The following is a 9,755-nucleotide window of genomic DNA, read 5'->3' as shown; positions in this document are numbered from 1 at the left end:
CCGGGTCCTTAAGCGTGCCCTTGCGTGCATACCAGCCGACAGGAGCCTATCAGAGGGCGGTGCGAGGGGGCGGGGCCATAGTTTAAACTAATTGTGCGCTCCGCGCTGGCGCGAGCCCGCGTCAAACGCGATCGGAGGAAACGGGAGGCGGAGCGGGAGCGCGCGGCCAGGTAACCGGCGCGGGCCCGCGGTTGGCGTTCGGCCTGGGCGCCCACAGGAATGCACAGGCCTAGAGGGGGTGCTGGAGAGGCAGGTGCCAGCGATAGGCCTCCTGCGTAACGGAGTCTGACTGGGGAGACTCTATTGGGAGTAAGGTTTGTGAGGGGAGGGGTCTGTCGGAAGGGGAGGGGCTGGGCGTGCTTGGGGGGAGGGGAAGAGTGCTTGGGGGCGTGTCTGTGGAATTATGTCTGAGAGTGACGGTGGGGGGTGGGCGTGGGTAGGGCAGATTCCTGAAAGACTCGTCACGAGGGGTCCTTTAATGGGAAGTCTTCGCCTATTACTAACAATAGTAGTGGTAATAGTAGTGGTAAACATTTTCTGAGCACCAGCTACGTGCCAGACACTGTGCCACATGCTTTGTATGGATCGTCTTGTTAATATTGCTAACAACCTTATTATACTTTACTGCAGATGGGTCATCTGAGGTTTAACTTGGCCAGGATTACATAGCTAGTGCATGGTCGACTACTGGGGATTTTGAGGGTTGGGCCTAAATGAGGACCGGAGGGAGGAAGGGCTTTGTCTGTGGGTGCAGATTGTCTTGGAGGAATCAATTTATTTTGTCTCACTTTTCATATATGTAAACAACGAACCTACCTGCCTTACCTACTTCTTGGGGTTGTTTTGAGGGTCAAATCACGTAAGGTGTTCTGTGGAAGCATCTTGGGGAGTATAAATTTATGACTATAAAGTTACTGTGAAGGTTGTTGGTGGGAAAGAGCCCTCTCGGTGCCCTCTTTTGCTTCCTGATGTAGCGCTTTTCATCTAGTAACCTAAGAGTGTCTGTCTGCATGTTTGCCCTTCTAGAAACAGTGCCCTTTGTCCCTGTATTGTGATGCCTATGGCATGGCCATTAATGCATGCTTTGAAATGAATGAGCTTTCTTGGGCTGAAAGGGGATAGGAGCCTGGCTTTCCCATTTTCATTTAGTGGCCTTTGAACCTTTATTAATACAGTCCTCTTGCCTGGAATGGCACTGCCTCTTGAAAATGTGATATATACTTGCTTTAATCCATGCTTCGCTCTCTGAGGTCTGTTGCCTGATCTTGTATTTCCAAAGTTCTAGATTGTCAAGTGTGTTACTCTGTGGTAGGCAGAAACTTTTGATAGTAAGGGAATTGGGGCCCTCTACCTTGGGGAGATCTGTATGGGAACTTGGAGGGAATGTTCAGATCATTTAAGGTAGCTTTCAGTCAGCAGGGATGAGTGGATGTGTTCCCTCCGTCTGTTCCTGTGTGGTATTTTCTCCTGTAGAGGAAGAGGCACATACAAGTACTTCTCTGTAAAAGGACTCTTGACTCAAATTCAAGCAAATGATGACTAATTGTAATGCCAGAATTTTTATCTAAAGCCAAAAACTCTACCCCACCCCCAAACTAGAAGATCTTACCCAAAAGTTCACATAATAAACATTTCTATTTAGAATATTCTTTTTTAGGGGATCAAATATATGGTGATGGAAGGAGAACTGACTCTGGGTGGTGAACACAAAATGTGATCTATAGACGATGTAATACAGAACTGTACACCTGAAATCTATGTAACTTTACTAACAATTGTCACCCCAATAAACTTTCATTAAAAAAAAAGAATATTCTTTTTTGTTTATGGAATATGGGAGTGGGAAGAATGCCTAGAAGACTCAGCTTCTAGAACTCTTAAGATGGGGGCAATGCCCTGCTTCAGATGGCTAAACAGAGCTGATCAAGGAATGTTTGACAGCTGTGTCTAATTGATAACACCTTACGGTCAATAGATATGTTTGGAATCATTTATTTCAGCCTCTTACCCAGTGTACACTAATATATGAAAAGATGTTGTCCAGGGGTGGCCGGTTAGCTCAGTTGGTTAGAACCCAGTGCTCTTAACGGCCGGGATTGAACGGCCCAGTTCAATCCCCATATGGGCCACTGTGAGCTGCGCCCTCCATAACTAGATGAAACAACTACTTGACTTGGAGCTGATAGATCGTGGAAAAACACACTTAAAATAAATAAAAGCTTTTTTTTTTTTTTTTTAAAGATTTTATTGGGGAAGAGGGACAGGACTTTATTGGGGAACAGGGTGTACTTCCAGGACTTTTTTTCCAAGTCAAGTTGTTGTCCTTTCAGTCTTAGTTGTGGAGGGCGCAGCTCAGCTCCAGGTCCAGTTGCCGTTGCTAGTTGCAGGAGGCGCAGCCCACCATCCCTTGTGGGAGTCGAACCGGCAACCTTGTAGTTGAAAGGACGCGCTTCCACCAACTGAGCCATCCGGGAGCTCACCGGCAGCTCAGCTCAAGGTGCTGTGTGCAATCTTAGTTGCAGGGGGCGCTGCCCACCATCCCTTGGGACTCAAGGAATTGAGCTGGCAACCTTGTGGTTGAGAGCCTACTGGCCCATGTGGGAATCGAACCGGCAGCCTTCAGAGTTTAGGAGCATGGAGCTCTAACCGCCTGAGCCACCGGGCGGCCCCAAATAAAAGTTTTAAAAAAAGGTGTTGTCCATATTCGAAATGAACACTTACAAGAATGAGACCACTCAGGCAGTCCATATCAACGTTGAGCAATACTAATTAATAATTATTGTTATGTGCTGTTGGTGACAATTTTATTTTACCCATGTATATTTTCTTTTAAATTTTTATTGGGGAATATTGGGGAACAGTGTGTTTTTCCAGGACCCATCAGCTCCAAGTCAAGTCGTCGTTTACAATGTAGTTGTGGAGAGCACAGCCCACTGGCCCATGTGGGGATCCAACCGGTGACCCTGGTGCTGTGAGCACTGCGCTCTAACCAACTGAGCCAACCGGCTGCCCCAACCCATGTATGTTTATTCTTTGTTTTTTCACCATTCTTTCTTGCATGTCATTCCATCCTTTTGTGTCAAGCAGACAAATGTATCCTTCAAGTGTTTTTGTTTTTTAGTGACGATCTGTTAATAGTAAACCCTCTTTGTTGGAAAATATCTTTATTTCCTCTTCAGTCTTGATTGATAGTTTAGCAGGGTACAAGGCTTCCAATTATTTTCTCGCAGCACTTTGAAAATGTTGTTTCACTGAAATTCTGGCTTTTTGTTGTTACTCTTGAGAATTGTACTGACAACTATTTCATTATGGGTAATTTGCCTTTCTTTCTAATTGTTTTTAAGATCTTTTTTTCATTTATGTTCTGCAGTTTCATGGAATGGTGTGGATTTAATTTTATCCTGCTGGGAACTTGTAGTGATTCCTCAATCTGAAAGTTCCCATCTTTCTTCAGTTTTGTAAAAATTCCCAGTCATTACCTCTTTGAATAGTGCTTCTCTCAGATCTCGTATTACAGTGGTTCTCCACATCTCTTATTCTTTCTTTCATAATTTGCATTTCTATATTTCTATGTCTCCTTCTGGATAATTTCCTTTACCCTTGCCTGTTAATTTACTCTTCATCTGATTTGCTTTTTGAATTCTTATTTTTGGAAGTATTTGGTTCATTTTTCAAATCTGCCTGTTTTTCACGGCATCATGCTTTTGTCCTGTGGTTTTCAATTCATCTTATGTTCTAATAATTTTAAACAAATTTAACTTACAAGTCTCTGTCATATTCAGTTATCTAAAGTTTTTAAGGGTGTAATCCTGCCATTTGTTGTAACTGACTTTTATTCACGATGAATTGTTTCCTCAAGTATTTTGTAATTTTGGTGAACTCATATTCAGAGGGACATCATTTATGATAATCTCATGTAGCTTGCATTGAGGTCAGTTCTCCCAAGAGCAGTTTTTTTTTTTTTTTAAATCAAGTTTGCTTAGGTGTACTTAACGTACAGTAAACTTTATTTAAAGGAAAAAGAGTTTTGATAGATGTATACAGCTATAAGAAGCTGCCACAATCAAGATACAAAGTATTCCCATCACTCCCAAAAGTTTCCTCATGCTTCTTTACAGTACATCTTTCCCTTCACCTTGGCCCCAGGAACCACTAATTTGCATTTTCTAGAATTTTATGTAAGTCAAATCATACAGTGTGTACTGTTTTGTGTCTGGTTTCTTTATGTAGCGTAACGAATTTGAGATTTAACCATTAGGTGCATGCAACAGTAATTTGTTACCTTCTAGTGCTAAGTAGTAGTCTGTTGTAAGGCTTTATCTTACAGTTTTATCGTTCACTGTTGATGGTCTTTTGGGTGTCCAGTTTTTCACTGTTGTGAACAGAGTTGCTGTGAGCAATCATGTACAAATCTTTGAGTAGATGATAGATATTTTCCTGTCTTTTCGGAGTGGAATAACTGGGTCATATTGCAGGTATATGGTTAACTTTTTAAGAAATTACCAGTTTCCCAAAGTGGTTGTACTATTTTATGTTCCCATAGCAGTATAAGAGAGCTCCAGTTGCTTCATATTCTTACCAAGACACTTGGTATTGTCAGTCTTTTTATTTTATTTTTTAAAAGATTTTATTGGAGAGGGGGAATAGGACTTTATTGGGGGAACAAGTGTGTTTTTCCCAGGACCCATCAGCTCCAAGTCAAATTGTTGTCCTTTCAATCTTAGTTGTGGAGGGCACAGCTCAGCTCCAAGTCCATTCTCCATTGTTCAGTGTTAGTTACAGGGGGCGCAGCCCACCATCCCTTGGGGGAGTCGAACCGGCAACCTTGTAGTTGAGAGCACGTGGTCCAACCAACTGAGCCACCCGTCCGCCCCTGTCAGTCTTTTTAATTTCAGCCATTTTCATGGAGGTGTAGTAGTATCTCATTGTGGTTCTAATTTGCATTTTCCTGATGACGGGTGATGTTAAACATCTTTTGATGTATTTGTTGGCCATTTGTATATCTCCTGGAGCAACTTTGTGTGTGCTTCTGTTGGGCGCTCAAGGCTACTCCCAACCTGGGACCAAAATGTATGTTAGTTTTCTTTACTTGCAGATTTCCAGGGCACAAGCTTAGCATAAATTTTAACTCCAGATCTACCTCATGTACACATCTGTGGGAGGTTTTGAATCCCTCCCACTTTGCTAGGTAAGTAAGCATGGCAAGCTTCCTTGTTTCCCTGTCAATAGATTTTTTTTTTCCTGGTCTTTTTACTGAAGGTATCAGCCTTTGTACAGGGATCTCAGTTGATTTTTGAGGACTCAGGATCTGTGTTCTGGACTATGAGCCTTTCATAAATTCCTTACACTGCTAGGACAGTTGTGCTGTCAGCTCTCTTATCCAGTTCTCAGCTTCTTTGTTTCTGGTTCCTGGGATTTCCTTTACTTTCCTGTGAGCTTAGTTTATCTATATATCGGTTAGGATTCAGTCAGGAAGATGGAAACCACACGTAGCTATTTTAATAGAGCCAACTCAGTATAAGGAATTAGTTTAAACCTTGGTTGGAAGGCTGAAAAAGCAAAAAGGGAATCTTAAAGTGACTTTTGATATAATAAGTGCATTAAGCAGCTGCCTCATCCAGGGCTGAAAAGTAAAGGGAGGAGGTTGGGTTATCAGAACCTAGAGTCTGGAGGGATCTGGAGGAACTGCGCCCTGATTCTCTGAGGAGAGGGTGTTTCCCGGTGCTGCTGGATTCTTAGGAGCTTGCAGGAAGCCCTGGAGGAGGCAGGTTTAGTAGAGTCCTGCCCAGTGGTACCGATGCCTCTGAAGAGGAATGAGGCTGGTTCTGGGCATTTAGAAAGGAGCAGGTAGGAGCCACTGCTGTTGTCAAGAAACAGCAAGCCACAGGAAAAAGTCCTTTGTAGCTTCCTCCTGCCTTCCATTTCCCCTTTAGCGTCCCCTGTTGACATACCCTAATAGGGAGCCAGCTGGCAAAGATGAAGTGGAGTTGCCAGCGTCCATGCCCCAGCGTCACAGAGCGGAGTATAACAGGGTAGGTGTGGAGCTGAGAGACAGTGACTTAACTGGCACCGTCTTAAAAGGATGTTTGTTGTATTTTCTCAATATTTCCAGGCATATTTAGTGGGAGATTTTTGGGTTATTGGGTGCATTATATCAATAGTCAGTAATAGCAATAGCTGACTTTCTTTTTTTCCAGCATATACTGTGAGCCAGGCACTGTTCTAAGCACTACATGAACCGCTTCCCAAAGCTCTATGAGGTAAGTGCTGTTAATGTTACTATTCCCTTTGATAGGCAAGGAAACTGCAGCACAGGTAAATGAGTCCACCTAACGCTGTATACAGTTTGTACGTGGTGGAGTTGGTGTCTAATCCAGGCATTCTGGGTTCCGTAACCCATTTTTTTTTTTTTTTTAAAGATTTTATTGGGGAAAGGGAACAGGACTTTACTGGGGAAGAGTGTGCACTTCCAGGACTTTTTTCCAAGTCTAGTTGTTGTTGTCCTTTCAGTCTGAGTTGTGGAGGGCGCAGCCCAGCTCCAGGTCCAGTCGCCGCTGCCAGTTGCAGGGGCGCAGCCCACCATCCCCTGCAGGAGTCGAACCAGCAACCTTGTGGTTGAGAGGACGTGCTCCAACCAACTGAGCCATCTGGGAGCTCAGCTCAAGGTGCCGTGTTCAATCTTAGTTGCAGGGGTTGCTGCCCACCATCCCTTACGTGACTTGAGGGATTGAGCTGGCAACCTTGTGGTTGAGAGCCTACTGGCCCATGTGGGAATTGAACTGGCAGCCTTCGGAGTTAGGAGGACGGAGCTCCAACCGCCTGAGCCACCGGGCGGCCCCACCGTATCCCATATTCTTAATGTCTTTATTATCCTGAAAGTTCTTCCCTGTGTCAAATCAAAAAAATCTATCTTCCTGTAACTTTCACTCACTAACTCTAGTTTTGTCTTCTTGCAGGAAGACATAGTTTTTCTTCTCATCTGCACGACAAGCATGCATATATTTGAAAAAAATTTTCATGTTTTCCTTGACTAAACATCTGTAATTCTTCCCTCACATTTTCCATGACATGGCTTGCAGACCCTTCACCAAGGTTGTCATTCTTTCTCTGCATATACTCTGACTTTGCTTTTCAAAGGTGGGGCACAGTCATCTGCGACCTGAGCCTTGAGTAGCAAAACGAGCGTTGATGTTTTGGGTAGCTGTCTGATTCAGGGTTCATTGAGACTATGTCGTAAGAGCCTGTCCTCCACCTCCCACCATAGGCAGCCTTTCCCCACGCCCCTAAAGGCTGTACCAGGTCTCTACCATCCTGTTAGTGTGGTTGATTTCTTTTATTCTAAATGCAGGGCTTTATATTGAATCCTTTTATATTGTGTCTTGTTATTTTAGTAACATCAGACTTGTCATGATCTTTTTGTCGGGTGAAATCTAAAAACATTGTATTTTGTCCTTCACAGTTTGTAATTCCAAAGCCTTATGTATGTTTTCATTCTGTCTTTGGTAAAGATGCTGAACATGGTAGGTTTTAGAAGCAAGGTCTATGTTGCACGACTATAGATCTTACTTCAGTAGATCCGGGTTTGGGGGGAATCGTTTTGACTATTTCTTCTGCTACATTGGTGGTGGAGTTACAGTATCTGGAAAGGGCAGTATCTTGGCTGTCAATGAGGGAAGTACAGAGTCAAGGTTAAAGGTTGGCCATTGGGCTGTCATTTTCCCTAATAAGGGACCACTTGGCAGACGTAAAATGATCTGGTGGTTGTAGAAGGGAGGAAGGGCATATTGCTCAGCACACTTCTGGGTTGAGGCCTCTGTTGGCAGCTGTGTCAGCTGCCCTTTCTGTCCTATTTAAGGACCAGTCTCTTTGAAGCCAGTGCAGGAAATGCCAGTGATTCAGCTTTGCAGACTTCTTCTGCCTCATTGCAGCTGAGGACCGGTTTATCTGGTGAGGAGTAAAGACTGCATATGTTTCAAGCGTATTTATTTGACCTCTTGGGTACCTTCCCGTGACTGGCCAGAGACATTTGTTTTGCAGGCTGTCCATTTTTTGGTACCCTGTGGCAAGGTGGATGCAGTGTGACCCCAGCTTTTGGTCCTATGTGTGGGCAGCAACTGCATTTGGCCTTGTAAGTGGGCATTTATCAAGTGCCTGACTTCTGGATGGCCTCGGGGAGGGGGTGAGGTAATAATAGCTTTGATTGCCAGCTTTTCTGTCTTTCCTGTGGTGTGATGACGTGAGTCTGAGGGAAACCTCTTGTTCCCCAAGTTTGCCCCTGTACCCCTGATGAACTGTTGCAAAGTGGACCTTATCTGGTTGCCGACCTCCAAAGCCCAGTTTCCTTAGGCAGTGAGCAAATGTAAAAGTGCCTATTACATCTCTCCCAGAGCTGAGTATATAAAGAACTGTGTAAACAGGATTTCCCTCTTCACCAGCTTTCAAAACTACAGATGCTTTATGGGAATAATATACAAATCTTTATATACTCTTACATATGTTCAAACTTACTGATACTTTACAAAAATAATATAACAAATACTTATATACTCTTCACCTCGATTCATCAATTGTTAATATTTTGCCACATTTGCTGTCTATCTGTCCTTCATTTTTCTGAACCTTTTGACTGTTAGATGTGAACATCATGTTACTTCATCCTAAATATTTCAGCAACTATTACCTAAAAACCAGATCCTATATAACCACAATACAGTTAGCACGCAGGAAATTTAACATTGATTCAGTGCATCCAGCATACAATACTTGTTCAGATTTCTCACATTTTCCCAATGATGCCTTTCATAGATTTTTTTCAGTTCAGCTTCCATTGATGGATCATGCGTGCATTTAGTTGTCAAGATTTTGTCATGCCCCTAGTTTCCTTTAATCTTGAACAAGAGTTCTTTAATCTCTCCTTTTTTCCCCTTTAAAAAAATACATCTATATTTTTAATTAAAGTTTATTGGAGTGACAATGGTTAGTAAAGTTACATAGATTTCAAAGTTCTTGAATCTCTTTCAATCTTGAATGCCTTTTTGTCTATCCTAACATTGACGTTCTTGAAGAGTTTGGGTTAACTTTTTGCAGAATGTCTCTTAATTTGGATTTGTATGATTGTTTCCTCTTGATTAGATTCAGGTTAAACCTTTTTGGTAGAACTATGTAGGTTAGTTACAGTAGTTTGATTAGTGAAGCTGGAAAACACATGGAATCAGTATTCAGTTTTGCATGACAGTATACATTATAATTTAGCACTCAATTGTGTTATCTAATCTGTAAACCCTACAGGAATTGAGAGAAGAGGGAACTCAGCAGGACCTGGAATAACTAGGAAAGACTTGGGTAGGAAAATGGACAGAACTTGAGGTAGTTGGAGTATGGTTAGATAAGCTGCTGTTGGGCTTCCCATCCCACTGTTAAGGCTGTATATTATGAAGAGTGTGGTTTCCTCTTCAGAGTTTAGAGCTCTGTAGCTTCCATGGTGTTTGTACTACTTGGAAGCCTAATAATTTAGAGCTCTTGCTTTGGCTTCAGACAGGCCTAGAGACTTCCCCAAGCATTTTGCCAGCTGCCTAACCTTGGGGAAGTTTCTTCACTTGCAAGCTAGAAAGAGTGTTAATAACTATTTAAAATGTTATTGTGACGCTCACAGAGAAATACTACACAAATATTTGAGTTAAAATATTTGAATACCTTTAGGTGGAGGCAGTGCTCTGTAGTTTTGCCATGTGCTCCAACTGGAGCATTCCTGTCTA

At 42.8% G+C, this 9,755-nt stretch overlaps 1 protein-coding gene across 3 annotated transcripts in view; it reads left to right on the top strand.

The window, feature by feature from the left end:
• The first annotated feature begins 83 nt into the window (after positions 1–83).
• The window catches only part of NUMA1 (nuclear mitotic apparatus protein 1), a 68,197-nt gene continuing 58,525 nt past the window's right edge, over positions 84–9,755 (top strand). Inside the window, exons 1-2 of one of the 3 annotated variants that reach the window (XM_033120130.1) lie at positions 84–170; positions 6,198–6,260. The gene's annotated coding sequence lies outside the window, so the exon portion shown is untranslated. Of the gene's footprint in view, positions 171–197; positions 315–6,197; positions 6,261–9,755 lie in introns of those variants that run through there. The other 2 variants (XM_033120131.1, XM_033120137.1) reach the window with 2 other exon arrangements.

The sequence above is a fragment of the Rhinolophus ferrumequinum genome, chromosome 11, assembly GCF_004115265.2.
Source record: "Rhinolophus ferrumequinum isolate MPI-CBG mRhiFer1 chromosome 11, mRhiFer1_v1.p, whole genome shotgun sequence".
Taxonomy (NCBI): Eukaryota; Metazoa; Chordata; class Mammalia; order Chiroptera; family Rhinolophidae; genus Rhinolophus; species Rhinolophus ferrumequinum.
Note: the sequence above shows the minus strand (reverse complement) of the source record. Positions and strands in the feature narration are given on the sequence as shown.